General features: G+C 46.4%; 1 long non-coding RNA gene across 2 annotated transcripts in view; it reads left to right on the forward strand.

Moving 5' to 3' along the window:
- Window positions 1-885: 885 nt before the first annotated feature.
- LOC144893641 (uncharacterized) overlaps window positions 886-22,937 on the forward strand; it is a 63,291-nt gene continuing 41,239 nt past the window's right edge. The window contains exon 1 of one of the 2 annotated variants that reach the window (XR_013624563.1): window positions 886-933. This is a non-coding gene — a long non-coding RNA (uncharacterized LOC144893641). Of the gene's footprint in view, window positions 934-13,455; window positions 13,519-22,937 lie in introns of those variants that run through there. The other variant, XR_013624565.1, reaches the window with a different exon arrangement.

A 22,937-nucleotide genomic window follows, 5' to 3' on the forward strand; every position in this document is an offset into this window, starting at 1 on the left:
ATATTCATAATCATTGCCGTTCTTCATGTTCTTGCTAAGCTAACTAGAAATTTATGATTTTAAGCTTGCTCAGAGTAAAGTCTGTCACTTTTCGAGGAAATAACTTTGACAAAAACATTGTGAAAGGTTTATTTATGTCATGAAACAGTCAAACTACCTGCCGAGTGTCGGACTGACGTGACTGAAATAGGCCTAACCTTAGCTTCTGCATCATGATGTGCATTTGACTTACATTGCGCTACCGACTATGTGCTTAAAAGTCTCGAAACGAAGTCAATTTTCACGAAAAAATATTCCAAATACTCACTTGTGGTAAGAAACATTTATCCCCACTTTTCTTCTGTTGTAGCAACGCCAAACGGCACAGGAATGTGGCATTTTGGCAGCAATATTCTTGCAGCTTTAGTACATCACATGCGGTAAAACATCAACAAAACTGAACCGTTGCGGTGTTTTGCATGTCGCGGCCGGCTGACGTAAACAGCGCTGATTTGCCCTCTTTGGTAATGGCGGCTCACATCCAAAGACGCCTCAGAGCTGTCATATTCACAATCACTCCTATACATTTCCTCTTCATTGTTATACTACCAAAGCGATAGCTAAAAAGATTTTGAGCTGATAGGTGTCACGGACCATGTGACGATCTGCCTCGACGATCGAGACAGGTCTGTCAACTTATGCACCGCCCAAATAACTATGTGGTATTTTCTCCAGCAGAAATTAAACCTATGTCGTTTGAAATTTGTACGAGGTCACGAGTTACATTTTTAGATTTGCAAATCAAATTATTCGATTTTTGCACAATGTTATCTTCAGGAAAGCTTCCGTCTTTTATCAGAGGCTGAGTAACAGACGCGCTTTCACTCCACTGCGCATGTGCAGAATCTCTTCACGCCTGCTTGAACGAGAGCGCCCATTGTGTAGGGCGGGACGGTACGTACGTATTTTAAATAGCATATTCCTTTATAAACCGAGCTGTGGTGATTAGCTGTTGTACCCCGCGTCGTGCATAATGATTGCGAAGAGATCCGGAGTGCTTCACCAATCACACTGATCGGTGCATTCACCAATCACACTGATCGGTGCAATGACATTATTAAATTAAAAATACAGCGTGGTGAAGGAAAATCTGAAAACGCAAATTGGATATACTAGGACGTGCCCGTACGTGGGTGCCCGTTCCTTGCCAAAAAAAAATAAAAAAAATTTTTTCCAAATTTAAATCAAGTTTAACTCCCTGTCTTTGCTAGCCATGACATTCGATGCCATTGACCATTGCCACTCCTACGCCACGGTGAGGCGACAGGGTAGGATTTGTAGGAGACCTGAAAGTGCAGTGTCAGTATGTATTCCATGTTCGAATTGTTGTAGTTTTAAAATAGTTTAAAAAAAAAAAGGTTTGCAAAGCATATCACCAAATTGAAACAGAATTGAAACAGAGCAGAATTCGTTATTATTATTATATTACTACAAATTATTACAAATTATTACATTACAAATTTTATTCGTTAATGTTAATTCCCTGCCATCACCCTCTGCCATCACCCTGCCATCACCCTCCCATCACCCTGCCCCATCACCCTGCCCCATCACCCTCCCATCTCCCCCCCATCACCCTCCCATCACCCTCCCATCACCCTGCCATCTCCCTCCCACCACCCTCTGCCATCACCCTCTGCCATAACCCTCTGCCATCACCCTCCCATCACCCTGCCATCACCCTCTGCCATCACCCTCTGCCATCACCCTCCCATCACCCTGCCATCACCCTGCCATCACCCTGCCCCATCACCCTGCCCCATCACCCTCCCATCTCCCCCCCATCACCCTCCCATCACCCTCCCATCACCCTGCCATCTCCCTCCCACCACCCTCTGCCATCACCCTCTGCCATCACCCTCTGCCATCACCCTCCCATCACCCTGCCATCACCCTCTGCCATCACCCTCTGCCATCACCCTCTGCCATCACCCTCTGCCATCACCCTGCCATCACCCTCCCATCACCCTGCCATCACCCTGCCCCATCACCCTGCCCCATCACCCTGCCCCATCACCCTCCCATCTCCCTCCCAAACAAAGAATAATAAAAATTGTCTACATGTACATTGTACACACCTTTATGTCGTTAGCACCTCTTCATAAACAACATTGCAGAGGAAACGGCGCTTCTTCTTTGTTTCCTCGTCCTGGGCAAGAATGCGGAGGCTGCTGGATCTGCCAACCCTACAGGCCGCCACGTAGAACTGGCAATGGCTGAAGAAGTCTCTTGGGCAGAAGATCCCAACATGGTGTAGCGACTGCCAAAAGAAGTTGTGCACTTATTTTGATGAATTCTTTTCGTAACAATTTTTCGTCAATCAATAAATAAATAATAAGAATTGTCCACATGTACACACCTGTATGTCGTTAGCAGCTCTTCATAAACAACATTGCTGAGGAAACGGCACTTCTCCAGGAGATCCTAACATGGTGTACGACTGGCAAAAGAAGTTGTGCACTTTTTTTGATGAATTCGTTTCGAAACAATTTTTCTTCAATAAATAAATAATAATAAAAATTGTCTACATGTACATTGTACACACCTTTATCTCGTTAGCACCTCTTCATAAACAGCATTGCAGAGGAAACGGCGCTTCTTCTTTGTTTCCTCGTCCTGGGCAAGAATGCGGAGGCTGCTGGATCTGCCAACCCTACAGGCCGCCACGTAGAACTGACAATGGCTGAAGAAGTCTCTTGGGCAGAAGATCCCAACATGGTGTAGCGACTGCCAAAAGAAGTTGTGCACTTATTTTGATGAATTCTTTTCGAAACAATGTTTCTTCAATCAATAAATAAATAATAAGAATTGTCCACATGTACACACCTGTATGTCGTTAGCAGCTCTTCATAAACAACATTGCTGAGGAAACGGCACTTCTCCAGGAGATCCTAACATGGTGTACGACTGCCAAAAAAAGTTGTGCATTTTTTTTGATGAATTCTTTTCGAAACAATTGTTCTTCAATAAATAAATAATAATAAAAATTGTCTACATGTACATTGTACACACCTTTATCTCGTTAGCACCTCTTCATAAACAACGTTGCTGAGGAAACGGCGCTTCTTCTTTGTTTCCTCGTCCAGGGCAAGAATGCGGAGGCTGCTGGATCTGCCAACCCTACTGGCCGCCACGTAGAACTGACCATGGCTGAAGAAGTCTCGTGTGCAGAAGATCCCAACATGGTGTAGCGACTGTCCTTGGGATTTATTCACAGTCATGGCAAAGCAGGGTCGTACCGGAAACTGCCGACGCCGCAGAGTGAACGGGAACATGTTGTCAGATGGACTCAAGGTTATGCGTGGAATGAGCAATGTGCGTCCAGAATTGACACCCATCACAGATTGTGCAACCAACAGATTTGGAAGGATCTGAAGTATGATGTACCTTGAGCCATTGCAGTGCCCGCTTTGCTGGTCGAAGTTTCGCAGCAGCATGATTACCATACCCACCTTGAGAGAGATTCGATGTGGCGGCATACCAGATGGACAGAGGGTGTTCAGGAACTCAGGCGGATACAAATGATCACCCTCAGATTCCGCTGTATCGACGCTACAGCAAACATGTTCCTCCCCTGGAAATATGGTCGTCATGTAGGCATTTACCTGATCGACTTCGGAATTGGTCGGACATAGTATAACACGCTCGCATAGCCACTTGGGGTTGCTAATGTTGTTATGCAAGTCTTCGTACACCCAAGTGACAATATCCTGAAGTTTTTCACCTGGAAGAATGAGCGGTTCCCTGAGCTCAATAGCAAATTCACCCTCTTCTGGATTGACAGGAATCTTCCCTTCACCCAGATCCAGCAGGAATTTTGCAAAATCAGATTCGTCCTGTTGTTCTCCAGCACCCTGCATGATCCTCATGTTTACTCTGAGACGAAGTATCTGCACTTTTCTCCACAGGTATGAGCTCTTGAAGCACCTTCCAACTATGTCAATACGGCTACCGTGTGGCACAACAGTAAGGATCTGCCTCCAGTCACCACTGAAAACCATTGCGATGCCGCCAAATGGTTCCTCTGAGCCCCGAAGCCACTGGAATGTTCGATCTGCTGCCTCCAATGCGCGACGATCCATCATTGAAACCTCATCCACCACCATTAGATTAGTCATGCGTATGAGTGCTGCAGTGGTGTCATTTTCACTGATGTTGCAAGTGGACTCATCAGTGAGAATGAGAGGACACTTGGTCCTACTATGGAAGGTGGCCCCTTTAGGCAGCAGCGTAGCTGCAATACCACTTGCAGCAGTTGCAAGAGCCACTTTGCCCATTGCTCGCACTTTGTTGAGTATATGAGACAATGTGAATGTTTTCCCAGTCCCACCACTTGCATCAACTGCAAGCATGCAGCCATGTCCGTGTTCCACACTCCGCATCACTTTATCGACAACAACGCGCTGCTCGTCATTAAGAAGGCACTCTGTTTGAGCGATGTGAGCCTCAAGTTCTCCTATATTGTGCACTGTTTCGTGCTCGATGACGCGCGGAATGCGAGACTGGAAATGAACTGGTTCAGGCTCAGGAAGGCCAAAGGTCTTACTGAGCGAAAAGCCGTGGCACTCAACTTTGTTCCTCAGCTCTAGTAGCACTGCACTCACAATGCGTCCATTTGGTTCATTCACACCTGCTGCACGCATGAAGTCCTCGCACAGCACATACTTGTGCCTTTCCCAGAACTGCACGTGGTTGCCTCTGAGAACGAATATGAGCATGTTGGCAAATACTTCGCGGACTGCAGGGCCAAATGCAATATTTGCAGCCTCTTCCATAACAGAATCCACCTCCTGGTCATTGTCAACGATGCCATATGCAATGCAGGCTGCCAGATAGGTCTCCATGACCCTACCACCAACACGACGGAGATCCTGAAAGCATGTGGGGCCAGGCACGCGGTACAGTAGCATGCGGAGATAGTACAACTCGGCAGTATGTGAGTTGACGGGAATAATGGGGAGCCGCCCAACCGTATCAGCCTTACGGTTATCCTGGAAACTCAGCCTTCTCTTCCGCAATTGAAACCTTTTCCTCAAGTAGGTGAAGTGTTGGAATACATCGGGATATAGAACATGACGCATGTGTGGATGGAGATTCATGGCTTCGAAAAAGGCGGTAAGGGTTGTTGCAGGGGGTCCTGACTCTGCCACGTTCTGTACGGCACCTTCGTCATTGAACGTGATCACCTGCTCATCCTGTAGATGGAGTGCCAGCATCTCGACTGGTGGGTACTTGCGTTGAATGGGGAAATCGTATATGCGCCAGTATCCCTCAGATGCGGTGATGTAACGCCCTAGTTCGTAGCGTGCCACTTCATCATGTCGTAATGCCTCTCGCATCCTCTCATGAGGCTCTAGTCTGACCAGGCACTGGTCCGGGCCCTTTTCAAGGTATTTGTACAGGTACTTGACACAGGTGACAGCACAGACGATCTCAAGGTTGATGTGAGCATCGTACCTGAGGACAATATATGGATTGTAAGGCACAACCCATGCATTGTTAACTAATACGTTAGCACCGCCTCGTATTGTCTTCATGATGGGATCACCAGGTGCTGCTTCTGCCCGTCTTCTGTACAGGGGATAGGAGTCATCAGAGAAGCTTGTCGTTTGTCGTAGGGCTTTGGGATAGTCCTTTGTGCACTTCCGGTCTGCCATGCAAGGGCTCAAGATGTTCCATTCCCCACATGGGCCGTGAATCATGTGTGATGTCACGATACGGTGTAGTTCCGGATTTGTGAGTCTGTCAGGAATCTCAGCAGAGACCACGCGATCGACATCTGCTGGTGTTCTGGGCTTGTCGCGAGGTACCACGGTCAGGAGCATGTGTATATGGGGAAGGTGACGCTTTTGCGTTTCCTTCACCATCACGTAAGCGTCCACATGCCCCAAGATGTCATGCTTGAGGATGTCTGCGAGGAGTGCTTCCACCTTCATATGAAACACCCGGGCGATGATATCAGGTCTTGCATTGGGTGGCTGACCCTCAAAAACCGATTCTTTAATTTCTGGCCACTTTGGGTTGCAGGTGAATGTTAGGAAAAAGTCTGGTTTTCCCTTGACTCGGACTAAAGCCATTGCATCCTGAAACTCTTTGGCATACCAACGTGGCGACCCATAAATTGACGGTGGCAGAATGGTGAGGCGTCCAGGTAGCACCTCAGCATCACTGTTCAACGCATCAACGATGATCTTATACTTTTCTGCCTTAATTGACTTCTGGTTGCAGCGAATCCAATTGAGACGGTGTGACTCAATTTTTGCCATCATGTCGCATACGTACTGCTGTGTCAACCTTCCACCACGAAGCAGTAGATTGAAGTGATGAGTAGGATCATGTACTTGTAGATGGTAGCGGTAGAAAGTTGTTGGCGTTGTCCCTGCCAACTCAGTGTGGTACCCCTGAGAGCCGCAGGGTAGCAGAAGTATGTATGATAGTGGGTCATACGCTGGATGCATGGCGTCTATTGTCTGTAAACCTCCTCCTCTGAGGTGAACAGCGACTGCCAGCCTTCCAAACTGCTCTGTTGTCATTGCCCCTGGAGCAATGACAGCCACATCGCTGTCTGGTGAGGGAAGGTTGACGGTACCATGATGAAGGTCTCGGCGCCGCGTGCGACCTGTTAACACAATATTCAGTTCATTGGCGCTATCATTATGAACCACATACTCAATGGCTGATTTGAATTGCTGGACGTATGGGTTGCACTCATGAATGGCCTGTTGTGCTCTTAGCAAAAACTGCTCATTCAGGCCACTGTTCGAGGTGTGGGCACGACGATAATCCAGCTCATGGGCTGGATCGTGAAAGTAGATCTGAGCAAAGCGTGGGGTACAACCCAGATCGGCAAGAGGAGCACCAATGTAATGGTAAACCTTACCTTGTATGCGCACTCCAGGATTGAAGCCAGGCATACGTATCTCTCGGACACCGATACTTGCCATTGCCAGCGCGTTGTTGTACTGTTTCGCGTGCTTCACAAAGGCCTGGTTAAGGAAAAGGTTTTTAATAGCATCTGGAGGTTGTGATGGAATTGAACCGGGTTTTGGATTCGTAGGATCATGCATAAGATCGACCTTGCCGTGGTTGCAGCAAAATCCTCTTCTCTCCTCATTCCACACCAAAGCAGCACAATGCGAGCATTTAGTGCATTGAAATATTGAGGTCCTGCTCAGCGCGTGCCTGTACTCACCATGAAGTACCTCTCGGAAGAAATCGGTATCATCGTATCGAGCAAGGTTGCGATTGTCATGGCGAGCCTGCTCTAGTCTCATACGGTGTACATCCTGATGGCGCAGGGCATCCCTTACTTGCCGGTCTTCTCGCTGGTGAGGGATTTCTTCTGCACGACGCCTTGTCTCGCGTCCAGTGTTGTCTGCCAAGCGAGCAGTCCATTCCTCATCCGTTTCTTCTGCACGACGACTTGTTATGCGTCGAGTGTTGTCTGCCAAGCGAGCAGTCCGTTCTTCATCCGTTTCTTCTGCACGACGACTTGTTATGCGTCGAGTGTTGTCTGCCAAGCGAGCAGTCCGTTCTTCATCCGTTTCTTCTGCACGACGACTTGTTATGCGTCGAGTGTTGTCTGCCAAGCGAGCAGTCTGTTCTTCATCCGTTTCTTCTGCACGACGACTTGTTATGCGTCGAGTGTTGTCTGCCAAGCGAGCAGTCTGTTCTTCATCCGTTTCTTCTGCACGACGACTTGTTATGCGTCGAGTGTTGTCTGCCAAGCGAGCAGTCCGTTCTTCATCCGTTTCTTCTGCACGACGACTTGTTATGCGTCGAGTGTTGTCTGCCAAGCGAGCAGTCCGTTCTTCATCCGTTTCAGCTGCACGACGACTTGTCACGCGCGTAACGTCGCGTGTCAGGCGAGCAGCTCGTTCTTCGTCAGATTCCATTGCGCGTGCACGCCGTGCAGCTTCGTTCCTTCGTTCTCGTAAACGACGACTCGATTGGGGCATTGTCTTTATCTACAATCTATCTATAAGATAGACAGTAAGTATATAGACGGTAAGTATAATCTTATAGATAAGATATAATAGATAGATCTAACAATAAGACAGTGGGAAGATACAATCGAGACAGTAAGTCGGCACTTTCGTAAGGCCGGAAGTGAAGTCCTCACTGTCCGGAAGTTCGCATGTCGCAGTTACGATTATTCGCCATTTAGTGTTAATGCCCAATTATTCAATTAGCGCCAACGTATTTTGGCTGTTTGCAATTTAAGCGCAAGGAATCAATCAATTCAATGAAAAAAATGAAAAGGAAAAACACGCAACAACAACGCAACAACGTGAAAAACGCAACGTGTTCTGTGATTGGCTGCCGGAAGTGAAGTCTTCACTGTCCGGAAGGTCGCAAATCGCAGTTACGATGAATCGCAAATTAGTTTTAATTAGTTTTAAAACATAGTTTAACGCCAACATAGTTTGCCAACGTGAAATAAATGAATACGCTCTCAAATGTGCCGTCCGAGGCAGAGTCTGTTCGGCACGTTCGGCACACGTGATAGCTCGCTGCTCTCTGATTGGTTGAATCGTTTTTTGGACATAGCTCGGTAACTACTTGTCCGATTAATATGAAACCTTGAAAAGGCACATCCTCGGGTCCCCAGCAATATACCTGGCAAGTTTAAAGTATATCGGACCCGTGGTTGTCGAGAAACAGCGGTCACAGACATACATACATACATACATACATACATACACACAGAGATTACTGGAATTATAGATAGATATCTAAAATTATATCCCCCCCCTCTATTTACATGAAATGGTTTGGTCCAAAGCGAACGGCTTGCGAGTACGGTGACAATCCCCCCCCTCTATTTACATGAAATGGTTTGGTCCAAAGCGAACGGCTTGCGAGTACGGTGACAATCCCCCCCCTCTATTTACATGAAATGGTTTGGTCCAAAGCGAACGGCTTGCGGAGTTTGGTAAAGAAATCGCCATAGCGTGCACAAACGCGCAGGAAAGCGAAAGAATCGCAAAGTAGTTTTAATTAGTTTTAAAACATAGTTTAACGCCAACATAGTTTGCCAACGTGAAATAAATGAATACGCTCTCAAATGTGCCGTCCGAGGCAGAGTCTGTTCGGCACGTTCGGCACACGTGATAGCTCGCTGCTCTCTGATTGGTTGAATCGTTTTTTGGACATAGCTCGCTAACTACTTGTCCGATTAATATGAAACCTTGAAAAGGCACATCCTCGGGTCCCCAGCAATATACCTGGCAAGTTTAAAGTATATCGGACCCGTGGTTGTCGAGAAACAGCGGTCACAGACATACAAACATACAAACATACACACAGAGATTACTGGAATTATAGATAGATACAAGGAATTTAGTGTTTAGCATCGCCAATGATATAATCGATTTTCACACACTTTACGCCCGAGTTTTCCATCTTTGCAGTCTATCCAAGGATATGTCTCCTTTTTCCTTTTCCACGTTTCCTCTATCCACTCATCCGTACAGGAATTCACAGTCACACCTGTTACTGTATAAACCCCAATTTCAGTGCCACACTGTGTGTGTGCTCCATGTTGAACTTGAATCTGCTGCAACACTGCAAATCTCGTCTCCATTGTCAGTCCGTTTGTTGATATGAGAAAGTGTTGTACTTTCTTTAACAAAGAATGACGTTCAATGTTTTTGTTTCACACTGACACAAAACTACCTTCATCAATGGATTCCTCCACTTTAGAAATGCAATGCATTGTGGGATATCTTATGCATCATTGAATGTATATTTTTTGTTCTGAAAAGCAATTATTTCGATATAATAATTAAAATTTGTTGGTTATTGTAATGTCTTTAAAAAAAAAAAATGTGGACACACAGAGAGCATCAAGCACCATCTTTATTCCAGGCAACAGCAAGGCAGGCAAAACTCGACCCCACCCAGAGCAGCCTCTCTTGGCCCCGCCCATAGCACTGCACTCCTCCCCCCTTAAGTCACACTGTCTTTCAAATATGCTGGTCGCACAATGCGTCTAGAAGAAACACGCAGGCATTGAGCCGTGGACACGACCGGCGACTGTGAGGCATTGGACACAGATGACGGCTCTCCACCAGACACCAAACTAGGCTCAACCGAAACCAGAGGAACATCCACACTACTCTCACTGCCATGAACATCTGGCTCCACAGATGGATGGGCAGCTGGCCGAAACATGGTCATGGGCACCTCAATGGATGAGGACACGTCACACAGCGGAACAGAATTGGTTGCATGTGAATGACCGGACCCACGAGCCAACAACTGAGTCACATGACGTTTCCAGGTAAGCCCGGCCAAATTACGAACAAGGTCGTTCGCCGGACTGAAAACCCAGACCACAACAGCCAGCACCCATTTCTGTTGGTGTACATAGTCCCATGCCATAACTGCCTGGTCCACCGTGAATGAACGAACATTGGTTGCCATAACAACTTCAGGTGCACCAGGTCAAAGCGAATCCAGGCGCGACCACAACTGTCAGCCATACATACGGAATGCAGGCGTTACCTGTGTAGTAGAATGCACTGAATTACGATAGGCATGCAAAAACACATCAACCCTACTCTACACAGATGGAACCGCTTGGCCTCTACACAAGGCATGATTCAACGCTTTGACAAATGACTCAGCCTGGCCATTTGTAGTTGGGTGGTAAGGTGCCAACCTCACGTGTTTGATACCATTATCATCCATGAACACAGCAAACACCTCAGACACAAGGTGGTAAGGCGCCGACCTCAGGTGTTTGTTACCATTATCACGCATGAACACAGCAAACACCTCAGATACAAACTGCGAACCATTATCCGAAACTAAAATCTCCAGAACCCCCTTGTTCGCAAAAATACTCCGCAGATGCTCCACAATGTTCTCTGCCGAGGTGGACTGCATTATAGCTACTTCTGGACACTTTGAGTACGCGTCGATCACCACCAGAAACATGCAGCCCATGACTGGCCCTGCAAAATCTACATGAACGCGCTGCCACGTTCTATCAGCAGGCGGCCATAATGACGACACACATGAGGGATTATCAGCATCAGTTTGACATGTATCACATGCTTTTACTGTTCACTCGATGTCTGTATCAAGCCCGAGCCACCACAACAAACTCCAGGCTAAACTCTTTGTTTTGACCATACCCAATTGACCTTCATTCAACTCATTGAGACAGCGCTGATGGAAAGCAGCAGGAATGACCACCCTCATGCCCCACATTACACAACCTTGAGCTAAAGACAACTCAGACGCCCGTGATACATATGGAGAATATTCTGACGTCGAGGGCAACTCGCGCCAAGAACCTGACAAAACAACGTGGGCAACACCTGACAGCACAGGATCACACGAATGACAGCGGCCACTTCCGCAGCGATTGCCGGGCCAGATTCAATCTGTTCCAACATGAACACCTCGACCTCATCCGCAGGTTCAGCACCGGCCTTTGTAGACGGCAATCGGGGCAGGCCATTACAGTTCAGTTAGCGTGCGTTTGGAGGCACAAAATTTGATTTCATAGTCGTACACACTGAGGACAAGACACCATCTCTTTAGCCGAGCAGCGGTAGTGACTGGAATGCATTTCTGAGGATTAAACAAGTAGTGAAGCGGCTGATTATCAGTTTGTAGGAGAAAATGTCGATCTATCAAGTACTGACGAAATTTCAACACGCCCCATACCAAACTCAGCGCTTCACGCTCAATCTGAGCGAAGTTCTGCTCTACGGCTGTCAGTGCATGTGATGCAAAACACACCGGACGCTCAGCACCGTCACTCATTACCTGAGACGAAGACGGCACCAATTCCGTACGACGAGTTGTCACACTCCAGAATGAGAGGACGTGAAGGTTCATAATGTGCGAGTACGGTGTCTGCAGTAAGACGAGCTTTGACTCGTTCAACTGCTGCTTGTTCCGTCGAATTCCATCTCCAACGAACATGTTGACGCAGCATGCGGGTCAGCGGAGCAAGCTCAGTGCTTATCTTGCTGACAAACCTCTGGTAATACTGAGCAAGCCCAATAAAGGAACGAAGCTGAACATCGTCCCTTGGGCTGGGCATGTCGGCTACAGCGTCGACTTTCTGAGGGGCTTTTGACAGCCCTGGGGTGTTGACATGCCCCAGGTACTCCACTCGCTTCTGAAAGAATAAGCATTTGTCCCTGTTCAAGCGAAGGCCATGAGCAGATAACTTCGACATCACCTTGTCAATGTTCTCAAGACGTTGTTCAGCCGTGGCGCCCGTAATGAGGATGTCATCCAAATAGCATTGTGCAGGTAAGTCGGTACAAAGACGATCCTTCTGCCACAGACATATATTGTTACGGATTCGGCACTTCCGTGGTTGTGTTTTTCATCCACTTGAGACATTTCTGATTCTAGGTAATGGTTATTGTGGTCAAAAGGCTAAAAGCACTCATGGTAAAAAAGAGACAGGAAGCCGGATCGAGAACCGGAAGACGAGGAGATAGAGAAGAAGAAGAAGGCGTGAGGGAAAAAGTCGGAGAAGACGCGTGTCTCGAAGCTCCGTGTCGACCGAACGTCGCGAGTGAACTTTGAGTCCTTGAAAGGAATTTCCTGCGATCGGTGTTATCGCTGTCGGATTGAGAAACCTGCATAGTCAGGTATAGGTGTTGAGGTTTCGAAGAATCCCCTGCCAGGTCGCTTTGACTCGTGTAAGAGCCGTCGGCCATTTTGAACCTCGCGCGTCATTCACTGAAAGGTTTGTTACGCGTCAACTTTTCTCACCATCCGGTCGTCTGCCGGGGATGTGTGTGCACAAAGTGGCGTTCGAAGATTACGCTGCGGTTCGCTGATTGAACTGTGAATGTGCACGTCTGGTTCGCGCCTTTGGGATTTCCCTTTTCGCCGCCAGTTTGCTGTGGGTTTGCTCTGCCTACACCTCATTACTCGCCTCATCACCTCTTTGCCTCATCGCCTCTTTGCCGGGATCACTTTGCCGGGATCACTTTGCCGGGATCACTTTGCCGGGATCACTTTGCCGGGATCACTTTGCCGGGATCACTTTGCCGGGATCACTTCGCCGGGATCACTTCGCCGGGATCACCTTTGAGTTATAGAGACATTGAGGAGTGTCCTTTTCCATTCACTGGGAGCGCAGTGAGTTATGTTACTTTAGCAGATGGTACCATCTTAAGATATATTGATTGTATTGTTGATCGCTATCATTGTTGTATCGTTATTCCTGTGTGATTTTTAATATATTATTTGTTGGTTGATAACCATTGGTGTGGTTTCCATATTGATTTTGACACGGAATAACATATGTTTCTGCCGTGGCTCCTCTCAGGGTTCGGAGGTATACCAAGACCAGGAGGTCGGGGAGGAACACGTAACAATATCTTTTCCTCATATCTCACGGGGTTTTGAGTTGTACAGGCATCCATGATGACAGGCCATGCCTGTTCATGGCCACATATATTTTCCGCATATCTCACGGGATTGTGAGTTGCACAGGTGAATGTAACGAGTAGGAAGGGGGTTTGAAGGCTTGAAGTTGGGATGGGATTGGCATTCTCTCAAGCAGGGCTTAAACCCATGTCATTATTAAAGGTCTTTTTGTCCGAGGTCATTATTTACTTTTAACTGTGTGTGTGTGTGTGTGTGTGTGTGTGTGTGTGTGTGTGTGTGTGTGTGTGTGTGTGTGTGTGTGTGTGTGTGTGTGTGTGTGTGTGTGTGTGTGTGTGTATGTATATGTATATGTATATGTATATATATATATATATATAAATATAAATATATATAAATATAAATATATATATATATATATATATATATATATATATATATATATATATATATATATATATATATATATATATATATATATATATATATACTGAAACGCAAAAGAAACTTACCACCTTTGAAACCTTTAAATATCAACAATAACACTGCGTGTAGTAAATGTGTGAACTTATTTGTGGACAATAGTGTCCTCACTGTCAGACAAAACGGTCACGGATGGTCACTTGAACCTTCAATGGTCACTTCATAGCACAGCTGTTGAACAGCCGTTTTGACTGTCAGTGATTAGCCAAGGGGTACGGGATGATTTTAATGAGCTGCACGTGATGTCTTCATATTGGCTTTAAAAAGGCCAGTGCAAAATGGGCATTTTGACCGAAAAATTTGGCCATTTTGACCAACTTCAAAAAGACCGAAATGCAAAAGAAACTTACCACCTTTGAAACCTTTAAATATCAACAATAACACTGCGTGTAGTAAATGTGTGAACTTATTTGTGGACAATAGTGTCCTCACTGTCAGACAAAACGGTCACGGATGGTCACTTGAACCTTCAATGGTCACTTCATAGCACAGCTGTTGAACAGCCGTTTTGACTGTCAGTGATTAGCCAAGGGGTACGGGATGATTTAAATGGGCTGCACGTGATGTCTTGATATTGGCTTTAAAAAGGCCAGTGCAAAATGGGCATTTTGACCGAAAAATTTGACCATTTTGACCAACTTCAAAAAGACCAAAAACGCAAAAGAAACTTATCACTTGTTTGAAATGTAATAAAATTGTAACAGTTCAAAATAAAACAAACCAACAATTGCTAATTGAAACATTGGCATTTTATTGATGACATGTCAAGTTTTTGACCAAGATACACCATCTCATCAGTTTGTTCTACAGTACAGAACAGCACAGGGTGCAATGTCAGTCCCCTTTCAATAGCGTGTGTGGCCACCATTGTTTTGGATACAGGCAGTGGATCGTCGGCATATACTGCCTACCAGTCTTTGGATGGATTGCTGCTGGATTCTGTCCCACTCAGTCCTCAATGTCTGAAGCAGCTCTGCCCGTGTCCTGGCCCTGCCAACTACGTGTCTCCCAAGCTCATCCCACAGGTGCTCTATGGGATTCAGGTCAGGGGAGAGCGCAGGCCACTGCATGGTGTTGATGTTCTCGCCTTGGAGAAATGCAGTGGTAAAGCGAGCAGCATGGGGACGAGCAGTGTCATGCTGAAAGGTTCTCAGTTCTGGGTGGTCTAGCAGGAATGGCAGCAGATGAGGTCGCAGGATGTTATCCACATACCGCTGGGCGTTAAGATTCCCATCCACAACCACCAGTGGCGTCCTGTACCGGCCTGATATGGCGGCCCACACCATCACACTTGGGCCACCCCACCTGTTGGCTTGACGCACGCAACAATCGGCATATCGCTCGCCAGTTCTTCTCCAGACACGCTCACGCCCATCAGAACTGTCCACACAGAACCTTGACTCATCGCTGAAAACGACCTCATTCCACTGCGCCAAGGTCCACCGCTGATGCTGCTGGCACCATCTCTGTCGGTTGCGGCGATGGGCAGCCGTCATCACGGGGCCTCTGTATGGTCTTCTGGCAGTCAGACCATAGTCATGCAGTCGTCTTCGTGCAGTATCATTGGAGATCCGTGGGTTTGCACGCCCCGGAGTTTCTGCCGCAGTGCGGGATGCTGGACGGAATCGATCCCACAGGTGACTTCGGACCATCTGCCTGTCCTGCCTTGCAGTGGTGACTCTTGGCCTCCCTGATCGAGGTCTGTCATCTGCAGAGTTGTGGAGGGTGTCTCTGACCACCAGGGCCGATATCTTCTGGTGTGAACAGCCAAGGCGACGTGCCACCTCACGGTAGCTCAGTCCGCCTTGCAGCATGCCCAGGGCATGCTGCCGTTCATCCCTTGACAATCGTGGCATGTTGATTGAAATGCCCATTTTGCACTGGCCTTTTTAAAGCCAATATCAAGACATCACGTGCAGCTCATTAAAATCATCCCGTACCCCTTGGCTAATCACTGAGAGTCAAAACGGCTGTTCAACAGCTGTGCTATGAAGTGACCATTGAAGGTTCAAGTGACCATCCGTGACCGTTTTGTCTGACAGTGAGGACACTTGTCCACAAATAAGTTCACACATTTACTACACGCAGTGTTATTGTTGATATTTAAGGTTTCAAAGGTGGTAAGTTTCTTTTGCGTTTTCGGTCTTTTTGAAGTTGGTCAAAATGGTCAAATTTTTCGGTCAAAATGCCCATTTTGCACTGGCCTTTTTAAAGCCAATATCAAGACATCACGTGCAGCTCATTAAAATCATCCCATACCCCTTGGCTAATCACTGACAGTCAAAACGGCTGTTCAACAGCTGTGCTATGAAGTGACCATTGAAGGTTCAAGTGACCATCCGTGACCGTTTTGTCTGACAGTGATGACACTATTGTCCACAAATAAGTTCACACATTTACTACACGCAGTGTTATTGTTGATATTTAAAGGTTTCAAAGGTGGTAAGTTTCTTTTGCGTTTCAGTATATATATATATATATATATATATATATATATATATATATACAGTCACGTGAAAAAATAAGTACACCCCATGTAAAGTTTTGACCTTTTCAACATATTTCAACATACAGCTATTTGATCTTCATTTCAACAATATTGAAAGATAAAGGTGATATAATATAACAAATATCATGAAACATTTACATTTTGTAGTCCATTGTATAATTTAAATAAACATAAATGCAAATTTTGCATGTGGAAAAAGTAAGTACACCCCTACATTTATCACCACTTCAAATACCTAAAATTAGAATCAGGTGCACCAGCTCAGGTACAAATGATTAGAATGTGGCAGGCACAAGGGGTAATAATTCCGCACACCAGTGGGTGGCGCGAGCGTCCAGGCGGGGAACTGAAATGCATGCCCCGCCTTTCGGCCGATCGGCCACGCCCGGGGGCAAGGCGTGGCCTCGGGACATATATGCGGGCTCTAAGCTCGAGCCCGCCCAGTGCTGAGATGCGAGCTCTTAATAAAGACTCTTGTTTGTATCCACGCGTTGTGGCCTACCTCTCTGACAATCGAGTCGTGGGTGCACAGCACCACAAGAACATCGTTAGAGAGGATCTTGGAGGAACCTGTCTTATTTAAACCTCAGACATTTAGTTTGGTTTGCTCTTTGTTGTTGAAGTGTGTGGCGTCAACATGCCTAGATCAAAAGAGCTCTCTGAGGCCTTCATAAATAAGTTTATAGATGCCTATGAGTCTGGGAAGGGATTTAAAAAGATCTCCAAACAATTTGAATTCAATCAATCGACTGTCCGGAAGATCATCTACAAGTGGAGAAGATTCCAAACAACTGCCAACTTGTTCAGGCCAGGGCGCCCCAGCAAGATCAGCCCGATAGCAGCCCGCAAGATGCTGAAAGAAGTCAAAGAACCCCAGAATGTCGTCACGGGACCTACAGGTAGCTCTTGCCACTGTTGATGTCAAAGTGCACGAGTCTACCATGAGAAAGAGGCTGCACAAATTTCATCTACATGGGAGGTGTGCCAGGAGGAAACCTTTGCTGTCCAGAAAGAACATCAGGACAAGACTAAAGTTTGCCAATGAACACCTCGGCAAAGACCAGCACTTCTGGAACAATGTGCTCTGGACAGATGAGTCAAAGGTAGTAGTTAGGGAATTTTAGCAAATTGTATTGACCATCTGTGAAAAAATTGCTTACCAAAAAATGTCTTCACTAACGTATTCATCTAGGTGTCTACTAACACCTATCAATTAGTGCAAACCCAAATCCTTGTGGAAAATTCTGGGGAGCCATTCAAAGTTCGGGTGCTCAGAGGGCCTGCGCGAAAAAATCGGAAAATTAACGTTTGCCAATATTGACTTGTGGGATGTCTAACTAGGGGTTTTTTGGGGTGCTGAATTGATCCCAACCATTATTTTTGAGAAAAAAACACTCCATGATCATATAAAATGTGTTTATTGACATTTTAACAGAACTGTGCTCAATGGAAATGTTGCTTCATCAGCTTTACAACCTTATTCATCAAACTCCCCAGTATCTTCCTCACTCCTCTTGTCATCCAGCTGGTTTATGTTCAGGCAAGAGTTACCATGACAGATGCCGCAAGCAGAAATACACTTGACTCCTTGCTTTTACAGCAGCACCTGAGTGAGCTGCAGTCCCCCCGCACAGTTGCAGCTGGCAAACGTCAGGAGGTAGTCTGGTGCAATGGGGTCTGTAGAAGGGACTGGTGCATATCCTTGCTCAGTGAGTTGCCATCCATAGTCCCGGGCATCCAACGATGGACTTTGCAGCATCAGCCAGTCTCTAGTCTGGAGTAAGCTCGGAGAGAGTGCTGTGCTGCAGCTCCTGTTGTCGGGGGAGTTTCTCAGGTTTTATGCTCCCAGTAGCAGCTCGCTTGCTGAAGATGTCGAATCTCAAGTCTTCCAAGTCTTTGGAGATTTCCCATGGAACATGAGCTTGAAAAGATCACAGCCTGCTTTAATGATATCACCTTTCTCAGCTCGGATGTCCATAAACACGTCCATTGCCCTCTCTGCTTCATCAGTCTTGCAGAGCTTGCTTAGCAAAGTTGGTTTGCTAAACCCAAAAATTGCAGACACTGTATCGCAGCCAGAGAAGCTGTGCAAGAGATGAGATACCTCGTATATCTCTGGGAGGGCCTCCCGGATCTTTCCGACATCGTAAGATGTTTCTTTGGCTGTCGTGAGGAAGATCGATGGTCTGCAACATGATGAATCAGCATAACCAGGACGTCTGTGTCCTCAGCCTCACCTCGACAGAGGACTCTCTTGCCTCATCTAGAGCTGCGCGGACGATGGAGGTGTCGGCATCATCGGAGCATTGCTGTACACTGATTCCATTCCTACTAAATGTCTCAGCAAGGAGCAGAACGAGCTGGGCTTTGTTTTCTTGTTATCGAGGAACTTTCTCTTGCAATGATGATTTTGAGATCCAGACGAATCTGAATGTCACAGCATGCATTCTTTGTTCGTCTCAAGTGGTCATGGTCCTTGGTGGAGCTGCCATATCCGTCAAAGACCACCGTTATCCGGAGGCGATGGCTCCCCATGGACTTCACAAACCTGGAGGTAGCTCTCGGCAACAATCCTTCCAAGTAAGGTGAGCCTCCCACTTGACATTGTGCAGGAGCCACCCACCATCAACCACAAGGCTTGTGCAGGGGGGTTGTTCGACAGGTGCCACACATGCCTTCAGGGACCTTGCTAGGGCAGCCTTGTCTGGCTTTCCGCAACTTTTGATTTTTTATCAAACAGAGACATCGGTTTTGGCGTCAACTCAAAGCGCAGAGCTTCTTTGGTCTTGACTTCACGCTCACTGATGACAATGAGGCGGTTGAATAGCTTCAGTGAGTCAATGACCAGTTCTCGCCATTGACTTTGGGTCAGATCTGAAGCTTGCAAGTGATTTGACCTTGTGTTGTTACCATTGCATCCACAACAGTTTTCCCATCCATCTTAGCCTGTATGCTCTGCCAACTTCTTCTGCTTGATCAGCGTTGACTTGGTCTTCGGGAGTGCTGCTGAACCCAGTTGAGAAGGACACCAGAGTCTTCTTGTCCGTGTGGCATCGAAAGGGTTGACTTCCTCCAACCACCCAACTATGGTGTTGACAGCATCGTTATCCCTCTTCATTTGGGCTCTTTTAACGTCGGTGTGGACAGGTACCCCACATTTGACCATGCTTCTTTCTAGCTCTTGGTGAATGAACGAGAGTGGTTCAGAGTCTGAACCCAAGACTATGAGAAGACTCATTCCGAAAGCGGCCTCTGTTTAGACCACCGGAGGATTTTGCCTCACGCATGAGTGTGGCCTCACGCATGAGTGTGGTTTCTATCGTGATGTCGGTCCATGTGCCTGACCATTCATGGTCTGAGAACCTGACTACATGGTTGCCGTACAAAGTGAACTTGGATAGAGTTTCCTGGAACATGGGACTCCCCTGTCACGGAACCACCACAGATGAAACACCTCGAGCCAGGTTCAGTCACATCCTTGTCCATACTGTCCTAAAAAATAAGACATTTTTTTGTAAACAACAGACAGGACATGAAATTTTGACTAAACAATACACATTATTATCAGTTAAAACTAATAAGGTAAGTCACAAATCATGTGCAAAACTTGTGTCTTCACTATTTGTTCATTTATCAAGGTATGTCGCAGCACCACAACACTACCCCGCGTTGGCAGCAACCCATAGCGGCAGCAACACACACACACCTTCCCGCCACCGCGTCTAGACACACACTGCAAGTGAACTGGGCGCATGTGGGGGAGTGGTACAGCGGGGGACGGGGGAGGGCAGCATGTGGGGGAGTGGGGGACGGGTGAGGGCAGCATGTGGGGGGAGTGGGGCAGCGTTGTATGCTGGTTTCAGCACAATTTGAACAATCTGAATCAATTGAGCCAAATTACCGCAAAACACAGTCTGAGATATCTAAAAATTGTATCATATCAATATTTTAAGGCCAGGGATTCATTATTCCTCAAATCTAATGGTTGGAATCAATTCAGCACCCCAAAAAACCCCTAGTTAGACATCCCACAAGTCAATATTGGCAAAAGTTAATTTTCCGATTTTTTCGCGCACCCGAACAGCACCCGAACTTTGATTGGCTCCCCAGAATTTTCCACAAGGATTTGGGTTTGCACTAATTGATAGGTGTTAGTAGACACCTAGATGAATACGTTAGTGAAGAAATTTTTTGGTAAGCAATTTTTTCACAGATGGTCAATACAATTTGCTAAAATTCGCTAACTATAGAGCTATTTGGCCACAGTACCAGAAGACATGTTTGGCGAAAACCAAAGACAGCATATGACCACAAGAACCTGATACCAACTGTAAAGCATGGTGGTGGAAATATTATCGTTTGGGGCAGCTTTGCTGCATCAGGGCCTGGGCAGCTCACCATCATAGAATCCACTATGAATTCTTCATTGTACCAGAGGGTGCTTGAGGATAATGTGAGGCCATCTGTCAGAAAGTTGAAGCTCAACCGAAGGTGGACCTTGCAACATGACAATGACCCTAAACATACCAGTAAATCCACCAAGGAATGGCTGAAAAGAAAGAAATGGAGGGTTCTGGAATGGCCAAGTCAAAGCCCGGATCTAAATCCCATCAAGATGTTGTGGGGGGATTTAAAACGAGCTGTGCATGCAAGAAACCCTTCAAACATCGCACAGCTGAAAGAATTCTATATGGAGGAGTGGGCAAAAATTTCTCCCAGTCGATGTCAGAGACTGGTAGACAGTTATAAGAAACGCCTACTTGAGGTTGTTTCTGCCAAAGGGCGCAATACCACCTATTAGAGCCAAAGGTGTACTTAGTTTTTCCACATGCGAAATTTGCATTTATGTTTATTTAAATTATACAATGGACAACAAAATGCAAATGTTTCATGATATTTGTGATATTATATCACCTTTATCTATCAATATTGTTGAAATGAAGATCAAATAGCTGTATGTTGAAATATATTGAAAAAGTCAAAACTTTACATGGGGTGTACTTACTTTTTCACGTGACTGTATATATATATATATATATATATATATATATATATATATATATATATATATATATATATATATATATATATATAATATATATATAGATATAGATAGATATATATATATATATAGATAGATAGATATATATATATAAATATATATATATATATATATATATATATATATATATATATATTGTTACGGACACGACTTAAGATGTTGTGATGGGCCGAGCGGAATGGCCGCCGTGTTCGCACAGTTTACCCGATTCCACCCGACGTTGACCAAATCGCGCTATGCTAAATCAATGAAGGAAAGGACACAACGACTGGGATAAATGAAACGACGCAAGGGGTACAGTTCTCAAGACCTCCGGAGGAGGATATAATTGGTGGGGGAGAAAAGGGGTAGATTACAAGGTATGAGGTAAAGCACAGAAGAGATAGGCACTTAGACACAATCTTATCTATCCCAGACAGACCACAGACAAACGGAACAAGACTGACTTACACAGGGATTGATGGCAGGGAAGGACAGGCAGTCGATAGCGCAAGGTGCACCTTGGCTCAGGGACAGGATACAGCTCAGTCCAGTCCAGAGATGCGGGGCGGTGTCACAACGCTCGGAGGTGGCGTCCTTCTCTGTCCAAGCTGAGGGCGCATCTGACGTCACCTCCCTCTTCCTGCGCATGCTCAGCGGGGAGTGACACGCCCTCGGCTCGTTGGCTCCGCCCCAGATGGAATCGGTCCGCCGCTTCTATTGGGTGCGGGGGGTTACCGGGCTCCGCCCTTGACGAGCTGACAGCGAGCCCCTACGTGGTAACCCCGTCGAGCACATGCTCGATGGCGGCTCGTTGGAAAGGCTTGGTGCCCTTTCAACACCCCCTACCAACCAAGCCGGAGTGAGGATGCACACTCCCCGCGCCGCCGCCGCTGTTGTTGTTGTTGTTGTTGTTGTACCATGAGGAAGAGCTGCGGGGAGGTATTGGGAGGTCCTAAACTTCCTAACGGTGCCATACAATCACATTCTGGTGCAACGAAGAGTCAGAATTAATGGAAACGAGTCCTTAACTGACATAGACTAAGAATAACTAGCAAGATGTCCTATAGTTGTCTACGTGAGATGCGGTGGACCTGGATGCGACATTTAATGGGGGAAATAGGGGGAGGTCGGGTCTACAGAGTGTTGTTTACAGAAAATGGGACTAGGGAATGGGGGATTGGGGATAGTTGGGAAGTATTGGGGAAATAGGGGAATATTTACAAGCGGATATGGATGGAGGCCAATCTCATATCCGCAACATTGCACCCTTCTCTACCTCGGGGCGTCCCGACCTGATAAATTTTTACTTACTTTAGTGTGGCACTCAGATGTAGTTCCCTCTACTATTAACTCAACCCTGAGTGCGACAGTTTTACAGATGTTCACAAATGAGTAAATATGTCCCCCTGCGACGTTGCACCCTTCTCCTCACAGAAACACACCCACAGGATAACCAAATCGCGGAAAGAATCCTCAAACTAAACATACAGC

The sequence above is a fragment of the Myxine glutinosa genome, chromosome 9 (assembly GCF_964187855.1).
Source record: "Myxine glutinosa chromosome 9, kmMyxGlut1.1, whole genome shotgun sequence".
Lineage (NCBI taxonomy): Eukaryota > Metazoa > Chordata > Myxini > Myxiniformes > Myxinidae > Myxine > Myxine glutinosa.